The following is a 12555-nucleotide window of genomic DNA, read 5'->3' on the forward strand; positions in this document are numbered from 1 at the left end:
TCTGGTTTTTCCAGTAGTCGTGTATGCATGTCAGAGTTGGACTGTAAAGAAAGCTGAGCACCGAAGAATTGATGCTTTTGAACTGTGGTGTTGGAGAATACTCTTGAGAGTCCCTTGAACTGCAAGGAGATCCAACCCGTCGATCCTAAAGGAAATCAGTCCTGAATATTCATTGGTAGGACTGATGCTGAAACCCCAATACTTTGGCCACCTGATGAGAAGAACTGACTCATTGGAAAAGACCCTGATGCTGGGAAAGATTGAAGGCAGGAGGAGAAGGGGACAACAGAGGGTAAGATGTTTGGATGGCAACACCAACTCGATGGACATGAATTTGAGCAAGCTTCGGGAGTTGGTGATGGACAGGGAAGCCTGGCATATTGCAGTCCATGGGGTTGCAAAGAGTCGGACACGACTGAGCAACTGAACTGAACTTTCTCATCACTTTAAATACATCATTCCATTTCCTTTTGGCTTGTAGAGTTTCTGTTGAGAAATCAGCTGATAGCCTGATGGGAATTCCCTTGTATGTTATTTGTTGTTTTTGCCCTTGTTGCTTTTAATGTTGTATCTCTGTCTGGAGAAGGAAATGGCAGTCCACTCCAGTACTCTTGGCTAGAAAATCCCATGGACAGAGGAGCCTACCAGGCTCCTCTGTCCATGGGGTCGCAAAGAGTCGGACACGACTGAGTGACTCCACTTTCTTTCTTTCTTTTAATTTTTGTCAGTTTGATTACTATGTGTCTCGGTGTTCCTCCTTGGGTTTCTCCTGCCTGGGAAGGGATTTCTGCGCTTCCTGGACTTGGTTGACTATTTCTTTTCCCATGTTAGGGACGTTTTCAGCTCTTACCTCTTCAAATATTTTCTCAGGTCCTTCTCTCTCTCCCCTCCTTTTATGCTGTGCTAAGTCTCTCAGTTCTGTCCAGCTCTTTGAGACCCTGTGGACTGTAGCTGGCTAGGCTCCTCTGTCCATGGGGATTCTCCAGGCAAGAATACTGGAGTGGGTTGCCATGCCCTCCTCCAGGGGATCTTCCCAACCCAGGGATTGAACCCAAGTCTCTCATAAAGAATCAGGCAGATTCTTTACCATCTGAGCCACCAGGAAAGCCCAAGAATACTGAAGCCTATCCCTTCTCCAGGGGATCTTCCCGACCCAGGAACCGAACCAGGGTCTCCTGCACTGCAGGAGGATTGTTTACCAGCTGAGCTTCAGAGAAGCTGCCTTCTCCTTCTGGGACCCCTATAATGTGAATGTTAGTGTCTTTAATGTTGTCTCAGAGACTCATAGGCTGCGCTTATCTCTTTCATCTTTTTTCCATATTCTGTTTTGTGGCAGTGGTTTCCACCATTCTCTCCTCCTGGTCATTTATCCATTCTTCTGCATCACTTATTCTGCTGTTGATTCCTTCTAGTGTATTATTTAGCTCTGTTCATTTGTTCTTTAGTTCTTCTAGGTGTTTGGTAAACATTTCTTGCATTTTTCTCAGTCTTAGACTTCATTCTTTTCTGAGATCCTGTATCATCTTCACCATCATTATTCTGAATTCTTTTTCTGGAAGGTTGCCTATCTCCACTTCATTTAGTTGTTTTTCTGGGGTTTTTATCTTGTCCCTTCATCTGGGACATAACTTTCTGCTTTTTCATGCTGAGTAACTTTCTGTATTGTGACTTTTGTTCTAGTTGTAGGATTTTGGTTCTTTCTTCTTCTGTCTGCTCCTTGATGCTTGAGGCTAAAAGGCCCCAGGTCAGTAGGTGCCCAATATGCTACTGGAGATCAGTGGAGAAATAACTCCAGAAAGAATGAAGGGATGGAGCCAAAGCAAAAAGAATACCCAGCTGTGGATGTGACTGGTGATAGAAGCAAGGTCCAATGCTGTAAAGAGCAATATTGCATAGGAACCTGGAATATCAGGTCCATGAATCAAGGCAAATTGGAAGTGGTCAAACAGGAGATGGCAAGAGTGAACATTGACATTCTAGGAGTCAGAGAACTAAAATGGACTGGAATGGGTGAATTTAACTCAGATGACCATTATATCTACTACTGCGGGCAGGAATCCCTCAGAAGAAATGGAGTAGCCATCATGGTCAACAAAAGAGTCCGAAATGCAGTACTTGGATGCAATCTCAAAAACGACAGAATGATCTCTGTTCGTTTCCAAGACAAACCATTCAATATCACAGTAATCCAAGTCTATGCCCCAACCAGTAACACTGAAGAAGCTGAAGTTGAACGGTTCTATGAAGACCTACAAGACCTTTTAGAACTAACACCCAAAAAAGATGTCCTTTTCATTATAGGTGACTGGAACGCAAAAGTAGGAAGTCAAGAAACACCTGGAGTAACAGGCAAATTTGGCCTTGGAATACGGATTGAAGCAGGGCAAAGACTAATAGAGTTTTGCCAAGAAAATGCACTGGTCATAACAAATACCCTCTTCCAACAACACAAGAGAAGATTCTATACATGGACATCACCAGATGGTCAACACTGAAATCAGATTGATTATATTCTTTGCAGCCAAAGATGGAGAAACTCTATGCTGCTGCTAAGTCACTTCAGTCATGTCCGACTCTGTGCGACCCCATAGACGGCAGCCCATTAGGCTCCTCTGTCCCTGGGATTCTCCAGGCAAGAATACTGGAGTGGGTTGCCATTTCCTTCTCTAATGCATGAAAGTGAAAAGTGAAAATGAAGTCTCTCAGTCATCCTCGACTCTTAGCGACACCAAGGACTGCAGCCTACCAGGCTCCTCCATCCATGGAATTTTCCAGGCAGGAGTACTGGAGTGGGGTGCCATTGCTTTCTCCGAGAAGCTCTATACAGTCAGCAAAAACAAGACCAGGAGCTGACTGTGGCTCAGACCATGAACTCCTTGTTGCCAAATTCAGACTTAAATTGAAGAAAGTAGGGAAAACCACTAGACCATTCGGGTATGACCTAAATCAAATCCCTTATGATTATACAGTGGAAGTGAGAAATAGATTTAAGGGCCTAGATCTGATAGATAGATCTGATATGATTATACAGTGGAAGTGAGAAATAGATTTAAGGGCCTAGCCTGATGAACTATGGAATGAGGTTTGTGACATTGTACAGGAGACAGGGATAGAGACCATCCCCATGGAAAAGAAATGCAAAAAAGCAAAATGGCTGTCTGGGGAGGCCTCACAAATAACTGTGAAAAGAAGAGAAGCAAAAAGCAAAGGTGAAAAGGAAAGATATAAACATCTGAATGCAGAGTTCCAAAGAATAGCAAGAAGAGATAAGAAAGCCTTCTTCAGCAATCAATGCAAAGAAATAGAGGAAAACAACAGAATGGGAAAGACTAGGGATCTCTTCAAGAAAATCAGAGATACCAAAGGAACATTTCATGCAAAGATGGGCTCGATAAAGGACAGAAATGGTATGGACCTAACAGAAGCAGAAGATATTAAGAAGAGATGGCAAGAATACACAGAAGAACTGTACAAAAAAGATCTTCACGACCCAGATAATCACGATGGTGTGATCACTGACCTAGAGCCAGACATTCTGGAATGTGAAGTCAAGTGGGCCTTAGAAAGCATCACTATGAACAAAGCTAGTGGAGGTGATGGAATTCCAGTTGAGTTATTCCAAATCCTGGAAGATGATGCTGTGAAAGTGCTGCACTCAATATGCCAGCAAATTTGGAAAACTCAGCAGTGGCCACAGGACTGGAAAAGGTCCGTTTTCATTCCAATCCCAAAGAAAGGCAATGCCAAAGAATGCTCAAACGACCACACAATTGCACTCATCTCACACGCTAGTCAAGTAATGCTCAAAATTCTCCAAGCCAGGCTTCAGCAATATGTGAACCGTGAACTTCCTGATGTTCAAGCTGGTTTTAGAAAAGGCAGAGGAACCAGAGATCAAATCGCCAACATCCGCTGGATCATGGGAAAAGCAAGTGAGTTCCAGAAGAAACATCTATTTCTGCTTTATTGACTATGCCAAAGCCTTTGACTGTGTGGATCACAATAAACTGTGGAAAATTCTGAAAGAGATGGGAATCCCAGACCACCTGATCTGCCTCTTGAGAAATCTGTATGCAGGTCAGGAAGCAACAGTTAGAACTGGACATGGAACAACAGACTGGTTCCAAATAGGAAAAGGAGCATGTCAAGGCTGTATATTATCACCCTGTTTATTTAACCTATATGCAGAGTACATCATGAGAAACGCTGGACTGGAAGAAACACAAGCTGGAATCAAGATTGCCGGGAGAAATATCAATCACCTCAGATATGCAGATGACACCACCCTTATGGCAGAAAGTGAAGAGGCTTCTTGATGAAAGTGAAAGTGGAGAGTGAAAAAGTTGGCTTAAAGCTCAACATTCAGAAAACGAAGATTGTGGCATCTGGTCCCATCACTTCATGGGAAATAGATGGGGAAACAGTGGAAACAGTGTCAGGCTTTAATTTTCTGGGCTCCAAAATCACTGCAGATGGTGACTGCAGCCATGAAATTAAAAGACGCTTACTCCTTGGAAGGAAAGTTATGACCAACCTAGAGAGCATATTGAAAAGCAGAGACATTACTTTGCCAACAAAGGTCTGGCTAGTCAAGGCTATGGTTTTTCCTGTGATCATGTATGGATGTGAGAGTTGGACTGTGAAGAAGGCTGAGCGCCAAAGAATTGATGCTTTTGAACTGTGGTGTTGGAGAAGACTCTTGAGAGTCCCTTGGACTGCAAGGAGATCCAACCAGTCCATTCTGAAGGAGACCAGCCCTGGGATTTCTTTGGAAGGAATGATGCTAAAGCTGCAACTCCAGTACTTTGGCCACCTCATGGGAAGAGTTGACTCATTGGAAAAGACTCTGATGCTGGGAGGGATTGGGGGCAGGAGGAGAAGGGGACGACAGAGGATGAGATGGCTGGATGGCATGACTGACTCGATGGATGTGAGTCTGGGTGAACTCCGGGAGTTGGTGATGGACAGGGAGGCCTGGTGTGCTGCGATTCATGGGGTCAGAAAGAGTCTGACACGACTGAGCGACTGATCTGATCTGATCTGAAGCTTCTCTGTTGGGAGGGAATTGTGCTGGGAAAACTGGGTCTTGCTCTGGTTGACAGGGCCTTGCTCAGTAAAGCTTTAATCCAATTATCTGTCAATGGGTGGGGTTTTGCTCCTTCCCTGGTAGTTTTTTGGCTTGAGGCAACCCAGCCCTGTGGGCTTTGTGCTGGGTTAATGGCAATCTTCAAGAGGGTTTATTCCCAGGGGGCCTTCCTAAACTGCTGCTGCCGATGCCCCTGTCCCTGTGGTGAGCCCCTCCTGACCCACACTCCACAGGAGACCCTCCAGCACTAGCGGGTAGTTTTGGTTCAGTCTTCTGGGGGTCATTGCTCGTTTCCTCTGGGTCTTGCAAAACAAAAAAGGTTTTGTTTGTGTCCTCCAAGACTGGAGTCTCCGTTTCCCCCAGTCCTGTGGAAGTCTTGTAATCAAATTCCGCTGGCCTTCAGGGTTCAGATTCCCTGGGTATTCCCAGTCCCTTTGTCACATCCCCAAGTTGGGAAGCCTCAAGTGGGATTCAGAACCTTTACAACGGTGGGGGAACTTCTTTGGTATATATTTTTTTTCCAGTTTGTGGGTCACCCACCTGGCGGGAGTGGGATTTGAGTTTATCATGATTGTGCCCCTCCTACTGTCTGACTGCAGCCTCGTTTTTGTTTTTGGACATGGGATATCTTTTATTTGGTAAATTCCAGTGTCTTTGTGGTTGTTCAACAACTAGTTGTGATTTTGGTGCTCTCGCAGGAGAAAGTGAGCACTCGTTTCTACTCTGCCATCTTGAACCTCAGAATTTTTTAAAAAGACTGTAGAATCTCTTTTGTGTTCACTGTTTTCTTCCTAGGTGAGCTGATATATTCAGCTATCACCTCTGCTTATATTGATGATGTCCTCTTGTATTTCTGGTTTTTTTTCCTTTGAGACTTGTGTTCCTATGAACATTATCTAACTCAAACCATAGTTGATTTTTTTGTCTCTTTACTTTTCTTATAGGCTGCATCTTAGTTTGGATGGTTACCCTGTACCCAATTGTATATGCCGTTAACCAACCCAAGGAGTGTAGTGTTCTGTGTATGTCTTAGGGGTTGAGTTTGTTAATAATGTTAAAAAATCTATATTATTGTTGATTTCCTGTCTAGTTTTATCCATTTAGAATGAGAATTGACATCTGCAGCTATTTGTGTTATCTCCTTTCTATTGGGTTGGTGCCAACGTAATTACAGTTTCAGACTGTGAATTTTAGGTCATTATAACTGGCTCAAACACATATTTGTTAATCAAGGTAGGAACCATTACAGTTAACACATTTTTGCCAATGTTTGTTTATTCCTGTAGCGTAAAAACTGTGTTTCAGGATTCAATGAACTCTTGGAAAGCATTTTCTGCCCTCTGCTGGCTTTGGAAGCATTTTCCCTGCAAAAAAGTTGTCGAGATGCTTGAAGAAGTGGTAGGTGGTTGGTGAGAGGTCAAGTGAATGTGGCCGATGAGGCAAAACTTCATAGCCTAATTCGTTCAACTTTTGACTATTGGTTGTGCGACCTGTGGTCAGGTGTTGTCATGGAGAAAAATCGGGCTCTTTCTGTTGACTAATGCTGGCTACAGGTGGTGTGGTTTTTGGTGCATCTCATTGATTTACTGAGCATACTTCTCAGATGTAATGGTTTCCCTGGGATTGAGAACGCTGTAGTGGATCAGACCAGCAGCAGACCACCAAACAGTGACCATGAACTTTTTTTGGTGCAAGTTTGGCTTTGGGAAATGTTTTGAAGCTTCTTCTCGGTCCAGCCACTGAGGTGGTTTGATGCCGATTGTTGTATAAAATCCACTTCAGCAGCTTCTTGTGTAGTTGTAAGAGGATTAGCTTCCATGATTGCTCTCAGTTGGTCATTGTCAACTTCTGATGGCTGGCCACTGTGCTCCTCATCTTTAAGACTCTTGTCTCCTTTGCAAAACTTCTTGAACCCCATTGCATTGTATGTTCTTTAGCAGTTCTTAGGCTAAATACATTGTTGATAATGAGAGTTGTCTCCATTGCTTTACGACCCATTTGAACTCGAATAAGAAAATTGCTCAAATTTGCTTTTGGTCTAATGTCATTTACAGTCTAAAATAATTACAAAATAAACAAGTAATAGGTCATTAGCAAAAAAACATAAGGCGAGAAATGTGTATTACAATTATGGATAACACAACCACATGTATTTAAGAAAGTGTTCTAGTATCAAATGACAAATTTCAATAATGCAAAAACCACAGTTACTTTTGCAACAGCATCATATTCTGTTAGTTTTTGCTCTATGTAGTTTGAACCTTTGTTAAGTGCACATATTTATAAGTAATGTATACATTTGCAGTTTTTATGTTTTCCTGATACTTCTTTTGTATCATTGTGAAGTGTTCCTCTTTGTCTCTAGCAATATTTCTTAAAGTAAGTTTTGTCTGATATTGATACGTTTTAGCTTTCCTATGTTTGCTCCTTGCTAGTGGATCTTTTTGCACTCTTTTTTTTTTTTAATTAGTCTATTTTTGAATCTAAGATATGTCTCTCGAAAACTACATACAGTTAGATCTTTTTTATCCAGTCTGACAAACTCAGCCTGTTGATTGAAGTGTTCAGGGCGTTTATATTTAATGTAACTATTAATATGGTTAGATTTACTGTTACCATTTTGTTATTTATTTTCAAATGGCTTGTTTTTTGTGTGTTGTTGATCTTCTGTATTTACTTTTACTGCTTTTTTTGGAGGTAGGGGTTGTTTTTCAACTATAGTTTTGGAGTTATTTTCCCAGTGGCTACTCTGGGAATTGCATCTTTATCTCCATTTAGCATATTCTACTTCAGATTAATACTTATATCCAATAAAATACAGAAACAGTTCTCCAGTAAGGGAGAGCTCCATCTTTTCCCTCCTTTATATGCTATTGTTTTTATACATAAAACATCTGTGTGTGTTATAAACCTAGCAATACAGTGTTACAATCAGTCGTTTGTACAATCTTGTATTTTTAAAAAGATTTTCTTATTGCACACATGTTGGCATTCTTGATGTTGTCCCATAAATTTCTAAGGCTCTTTTCATTGTTCTTTAATTTTTTAATTCTAAAGATTGTATACTTTCTATTGAGCTCTCATTATGTTCCCTGATTCTTTTTCTGCCGTCTTGAATCGGCTGTTGTGAATTTTTCCTTTTAAATGGGCAAAATGTCCATTTAGTTCTTCTTTTATTGATTTCTGTCTTTTTATTGAGATTCTTTACTTGTGGAATCATTGTTACCATATGTTCCTGTAATTTAAAAAATTGTTTGTGGCTTTGCTTGGCTTTCTTCGCTGTGAGCAGGCTTTCTCGAGTTGCAGCTCTCTCTTTGGGGGCTGCTCTTGGTTGCAGTGCATGGGCTCATTGTAGCGACTTCTCTCGTTGTGGAGCATGGGCTCTGGGTGCATGGGCTTCAGTACTTATGGCACATGGGCTTAGTTGCCCTGAAACATGTGGGATTTTCCCAGACCAGGGTTTGAACCCTTATCTCCTGCATTGGCAGGCAAATCCTTAACCCTGAACCACCAGGGAAACCCACTTTCCTGTGATTTTTAAAGCATATTTTTCTTCAGTTCTTTGAACATATTTCAAATAACTCTTTTGAAGTCTTTGTCTGCTAAGCCCAACATCTGAGGAAACTCATTTTTCTAGTGACTTTTTTTTTTTTTTTTGGCCACACCTTGTGGCGTGCAGGATCTCAGTTCCCCAAGGGATCCAGCCTGAGCCCCTGGCAGTAAAAGTGCCAAGTCCTGAGCACTGGACCACCAGGGAATTCCCTCTAGTGACTTTTTATCTCCTGTGAATGGAGCATATTTCCTGCTTCTTTGGAAGTCTCTTAATTTTTTGTTGAAAACTGGACATTTTAGATAATACTTTAGCAACTTTGGGTTTTGATTATTTTTCCCTTTGAAAACACGGCTGTTTCTTCCTTTAGCTAACTGGGTAAATTTGTGAAATGTTTCTCTCCTGCAGTGTGTTGTTGCTTACGTCTCTGCTTTTTCTTTTCTTCCTGTTTAAAATTTTAAGCCTGGTTGCTCGTATCCTTTCTAGTGTAGCTTATTGGCCAGTCTGCTTAGACAGAGTTGTGCTCAAACACCTCATTCCAGGAAGGATTTTTGTTCTTTGTTGATGGACCTGTATGTGGATAGGGGAACACATTTTAAAGTTCAGGCCATTTTCAAGTCTGCCTGGGCTTTTACTTTCTGTTGGACCCTTTGGCATCTTCTCTGCATTATCACGCAGCCTCAGCCAAGAATATGCTGAACCTCATTTGTGACTGTATCCCTAGGTTAGTAGAACCTGTGACTGCCCTGATTTCTTGCTGCTGAGATTGCAGTTGCACCTACAGTGCCCCGGCATAGGTGTGGCCATCCACTCCAGACTGAATGAGGCCCCTTTGTTAGTGCAAGCTGGCAGGTCCTCAGGGCATGCCCCCTATCTGTAAGGCAGAACCTACTGAGCTAGAGGTGGGGGGGAAGCAGGGGCAGCCTCAGGCAAGACAGATTTTCACTATTCTTAATCAGAATTTTGCAGGTTTTCAAGCATCAGCACATTTGTGTATGCTTTTGACTGATTTCCAGAGCACTGAAATTGGCTGCTTCTGTCAATTTTGTCTTGCTTTATAGTTTCATTTTGGGGAGAAGATTTGCTGACCACCCCCACCCCCACTTGCCCATGGGCTTCCTTTATAGCTCGGTTGGTCTCCATGAGGAGACCCCGGTTCAATTCCTGGGTTGGGAAGATCCCCTGGAGAAGGGAAAGGCTACCCACTCCAGTATTCTGGCCTGGAGAATTCCATATATAGTCCATGGGGTCGCAAAGAGTCTAAGACGACTCAGCAACTTTCATTTTTGCTTGCCCACAGCCAGAGGTCTTGCCCTGATGATACTTAGGAACCCTGTGTACTCATAATCCATCACATCTCTCTCACCCACAAGTAACAACTGACTTGACATTTTGGTAACCATTTCCTTGCTTTTTAAAACACAACTAGGTGCTTTCCTGGTAGCTCAGTGGTAAAGAATCAGTCTGCCAATGCAGGAGATGCAGGTTCTATCCCTGGTTTGGGAAGATCCCCTAGAGAAGGAAATGGCTATCCACTCCACTATTCCTGCCTGGAAAATCCCATGATCAGAGGTGCCTGGCGGGCTACAGTCCATAGAGTTGTAAAAGAGTCAGACATGACCGAGTGACTGAACAACAACAGCTGCACATCTGTCTATCCATGTGTGACGTGTCTTTTCAGTTTGTCCAGTTTTGCACTTTATAAACATGGGATTATAGTGTAGGGTTTGTTTTCTTTTTTTTTGTTTCAGTTCAATCAGTCACGTCCAACTCTTTGCGAACCCATGGACTGTAGCATACCAGGCTTCACTGTCTCCTGAAGTTTGCTCAGACTCATGTCCATTGAGTCAGAGATGAGTCATCCACTTATCTCATACTCTGTTGCCCCTTCTCCTCCTGGCCTCAATCGTTCCCAATATCAGGGTCTTTTCCAACAAGTTGGCTCTTCACATCACGTGGTCAAAGCATTGGAGTTTCAGCTTCAGCATCCGTGCTTCCAATGAATATTTAGGACTGATTTCCTTTAGGATTGATTGGTTTGATCTTGCAGTCCAAGCGACTCTCAAGAGTCTTCTGCACCATGGTATGAGAGGATCAGTTCTTCAGTGCTCAGCCATCTTTATGGTCCAGCTCTCACATCGATACATCACTACTGGAAAAACCATAGCTTTGACTAGATGTACCTTTGTTGGCAGAGTGATATCTCTGCTTTTTAATATTGTGTCTAGATTCGTCATAGCTTTTCTTCTAAGGAGCAGTTGTCTTTTTTGTGGCTGTAGTCACCTTTTGCAGTGATTTTGGAACCCAAGAAAATAAAATCTGCTACTGTTTCCAGTTTTTCTCCATCTATTTGTCATGAAGTGATGGGACCAGATGCCATAATCTTAGTGTTTTGAATGTTGAATTTTAAGCCAGCCTTTTCATTTTCCTCTTTGACCTTCATCAAGAGCTTCTTTAGTTCCTCTTCACTTTCTGCCATTAAAATGGTATCATGTAGTATCTGAGATTATTGATATTTCTCCCAGCAGTCTTGATTCCAGCTTGTGTTTCATTCAGCCCAGCATTTCACATGATGTACTCTGCATAGACGTTAAATAAGGAGGGTGACAATATACAGCCTTGATGCACTCATTTCCTAATTTTGAACCAGTCTGTTCTATGTCCAGTTCTAACTGTTTCTTCTTGACCTGTGTACAGGTTTCTCAGGAGGCAGATAAGGTGATCTGATATTCCCATCTCTTTAAAGAATTTTACACAGTTTGTTGTGATCCACATAGTCAAAGGCTTTAGTGCAGTCAGTGAAGCAGATGTAGATGTTTTTCTGGAATTCCCTTGCTTTTTTTATGATTCAGCTGATGTTGGTAATTTGATCTCTGGTTCCTCTGCCTTTTTAAAATCCAGTTTGGCGCATATATATGGAATTTAGGAAGATGGTAACAATAACCCTGTGTACGAGACAGCAAAAGAGACACTGATGTATAGAACAGTCTGATGGACTCTGTGGGAGAAGGAGAGGGTGGGAAGATTTGGGAGAATGGCATTGAAACATGTGTAATATCATGTATGAAACGAGTCGCCAGTCCAGGTTCGATGCATGACACTGGATGCTTGGGGCTGGTGCACTGGGACGACCCAGAGGGGAGGGTATGGGGAGGGAGGAGGGAGGAGGGTTCAGGATGGGGAACACAGGTATACCTGTGGCGGATTCATTTCAATATTTGGCAAAACTAATACAATATTGTAAAGTTTAAAAATAAAATAAAATTAAAACTAAAAAAACAACAAAAAAAATCCAGTTGGACCATATGGAAGTTCTTGGTTCATGTACTGCTGAAGCCTAGCTTGAAGGGTTTTGAGCATTACCTTGCTAACATGTGAAATGAGTGCAATTGTGCAGTAGTTTGAACATTCTTTGACATTGCCCTTTTTTGGGATTGGAATGAAAACTAACCTTTTCCAGTCCTGTGGCGACTGCTGAGTTTTCCAAATTCGGTGGCATATTGAGTGCAGCACTTTCACAGCATCATCTTTTAGTATTTGAAATGCTCAACTGGAATTCCATTACTTCCACTAGCTTTATTTGTAATATTGCTTCCTAAGGTCCAGTTGACTTGACACTCCATGATATCTGGCTCTAGGTGAGTGACCACAGCTTCGTGGTTATCCGAGTCGTTAAGACCTTTTTTGTACAGTTCTTCTTGCCCCCTCTTCTTAATCTCTTCTGCTTCTGTTAGGTCCTTACTGTTTCTGTCCTTTTTGGTACCCATCTTTGCCTCAGATGTTCCCTTGGTATCTCTAATTTTCTTGAAGAGATCTCTTCTTTCCCATTCTATTAATTTTCCATTGTTCACTCAAGAAGGCTTTCTTATCTCTCCTTGCTCTTCTTTAGACTGCATTCAGATGGGTATATCTTTCCCTT

General features: G+C 42.2%; 1 protein-coding gene across 8 annotated transcripts in view; it reads left to right on the plus strand.

The window, feature by feature from the left end:
* ARK2N (arkadia (RNF111) N-terminal like PKA signaling regulator 2N) overlaps positions 1–12555 on the plus strand; it is an 88604-nt gene that overhangs the window by 17716 nt on the left and 58333 nt on the right. Inside the window, exon 1 of one of the 8 annotated variants that reach the window (XM_055559331.1) lies at positions 5267–5290. The exons of the other annotated variants lie outside the window; for them this stretch is intronic. The gene's annotated coding sequence lies outside the window, so the exon portion shown is untranslated. Of the gene's footprint in view, positions 1–5266; positions 5291–12555 lie in introns of those variants that run through there. 8 annotated transcript variants of the gene reach the window in all.

This window comes from Bubalus kerabau, chromosome 21, assembly GCF_029407905.1.
Source record: "Bubalus kerabau isolate K-KA32 ecotype Philippines breed swamp buffalo chromosome 21, PCC_UOA_SB_1v2, whole genome shotgun sequence".
Classification (NCBI taxonomy): domain Eukaryota; kingdom Metazoa; phylum Chordata; class Mammalia; order Artiodactyla; family Bovidae; genus Bubalus; species Bubalus kerabau.